This window comes from Scylla paramamosain, chromosome 25 (assembly GCF_035594125.1).
Source record: "Scylla paramamosain isolate STU-SP2022 chromosome 25, ASM3559412v1, whole genome shotgun sequence".
Taxonomy (NCBI): Eukaryota; Metazoa; Arthropoda; class Malacostraca; order Decapoda; family Portunidae; genus Scylla; species Scylla paramamosain.
In genome coordinates, this window is record NC_087175.1 from 12,018,393 (window position 1) to 12,020,892 (window position 2,500).

Sequence of the window (2,500 nt, forward strand, 5' to 3'; positions counted from 1 at the left end):
ACAATATTTTTTTTCCTATCGTAAATATACAGTAAAAATAACATTCTTCAAGAAAAGTATAAAAAATTTAATTCATGAGTAAGAAAATCTGATACTCCCCTCAATTAAATAATAAAGGCAGGAAAAAAAAAAAAAGAAGAGCTGTGGATCTTAGCTTTGGGGTTTAAGCAAAGTGAAGGTAAAGGAGTAACCACACTATTCTAAATCACAAAGTAAAGGTGTACTTCCTGAAGTGGGTGAGTGAGTTAAAAAAGATGCTAAACATTAGTAGAGGCGGAAATGCTGACATTATGCCATAGATGCACGTGGCCTTGGCGCTCATGTCCGTTTCATTGGGCTTTGTGGTGGGCCGATGTCCGTTGCTCAGGATGCAAGGCCACTGTGAAATTCGGGTTTCCAAAGTTTACCTCCCCAGGTTTTCCGAGGTACTCAATTATCAACCAACCAGAAAAAAAAAAAAAAAAAAGGTTAACAGCTGAGGGAGTTGTGCATCGACTGTCCCTGCTTGGATTCGAACCGAACTCGGCCCGCAGATTCGTAGCCAATCGCCTTAACCTCAGCCACACAAAGACCAGGACGGGAAGCAATGTGGTATTAAAGAAAGAATAGTTAGTGTTCGTTAAACTTAACAGAGTATGTGGATTCGTCAAAGGAAAGAGACGATAATATTTAAGAAAAAGGCCATTAACTCTCAAAGTACATTATGAAGGCTGCGGCACGGGGGCGGTTAACTGAAGAATAGCTGCGGCACGGGCGGTATCATAAGGAAGAGAAGGATTTCTCAGTTATCTATTTTGAGAAAAAACGACTCTGTGGTGTAAGGAAAAAGGAAAAAAAAAACAAAAACAGAAACCGAATGTGAGAGGGATAGGAAATTTACAGAGCAATGGTTTAGTAACGAGAGTATTTGGAAGGGATCGGAGAGAAAAGTGGGAAGGGAGGGAGGGCTAAGGAAAGAAGCGATAGATTAATTGATTGATTTAAAAAGGGGAAAGTTTCGCAACATCGCTGTCATGTGGTGCCTCTACAAAATGTTAAAAGCAACTACAATGGTAGATTAAAACAGCATTAGCAATAAAAAAAAATGTGGAAGGGTAAATAATCACTAAAAATGACAAGATATAAAAAGAATGGATTGGTACAAATAAAGAAGGCTGGTGTTTGAATATATTAATTTCAAGTAAGGGAGTACTGACCAAGAACAGTACGTCTGGCTGTCTTCGTTTTTTTGGGGGGTCAGTGGGGTCAATGTCTTTGGCACCAAAGACATTGACTCAAATATCTGGCGTTGTTTGTTATGTGCCCAAGACACCTAGACCACTGACCAAGGCCCAGGACGTAGCGTCGTTCGTTTTGTGTCTTCCTCACTTGCCTCCGGGTTGGTCTGTCACTGATTGAGCGAGCAACATGTGGCCCCTCTTGGGACTTAGGATGGAAGCGACGAAAGACGGAGCACACATCATAATATCTCTTTCTTTTTACACTACAGCAAAAGTACGTTTCATGAAGAATATTGTAGAATCTATATCATAAGATCCTGCGTTACATAGTTACCACAAACAGCTTTGACAGGGCCAATAGATCTACTACTGTTTGTTCTTGTTGGTGTGTCCCTTTTCAAGCTAATACATTTATGAGAGGCATCAGTTAAGGTTTCTTAAGTGATTTTAAACGGTACGTAAAATAATCATAAAAAAAAGAAAACTAAAAGCAGTTTTCGTCCTTTCCACTAACATTTTTACTTGTTGGGAGAGGTTGGACAACAACTAAAAGAAAAGAAATCGAAAGAAATGCGCCCTATTTGTCGCTCCTCAAATTGAGTAGAAAGTCCTGATGGGGTTAACCAGTTTAACTCCGAAAGTATCTTGATGCGTACTCCTCTCCTGCTCACTCAGCCATCGTTCTTTACTTGTGTGTATGTGTGTGTGTGTGTGTGTGTGTGTGTGTGTGTGTGTGTGTGTGTGTGTGTGTGTGTGTGTGTGTGTGAGAGAGAGAGAGAGAGAGAGAGAGAGAGAGAGAGAGAGAGAGAGAGAGAGAGAGAGAGAGAGAGAGAGAGAGAGAGAGAGAGAGGTATAAAGCGACAGAGAAAGAAATACACAACACACACACACACGTACACATACACTCACTTAACCGGAAAAGTTAGTGCGTTCGAGTTTAATTACGAAATGGAAAGAGGAAGTTACCAGAGGAATAATGAACACAGTAAGAGAGGAAAATAGAGTACCGTTAAATATATGTCGAAGGCATTATGAGTGTTTGCCTGCTAGACGGGGAGAGAGGCTTTGATTCAGAGTGGGAGAGGAATGCAACGCTATTTGTGGGACTTAGAGACTGATTAATAGGAGGGAGAGTGGAGCGAGAGTGGAGTGAGTGTAGCTGATGGATGAAAACGTATTATTTGGGAGTCATCGGAAAGTGGAGATGGAGGTGAAAGAGGAAGACAAAAGGAAGAGAATAGAAGAAAAAAAAACTCCAGATTTGTTGGTTCTGACGAGGC

General features: G+C 40.8%; 1 protein-coding gene across 2 annotated transcripts in view; it reads right to left on the bottom strand.

Moving 5' to 3' along the window:
• Positions 1-2,500, bottom strand: part of LOC135113208 (glycine receptor subunit alphaZ1-like) — an 83,236-nt gene that overhangs the window by 19,219 nt on the left and 61,517 nt on the right. The window lies entirely within an intron of this gene.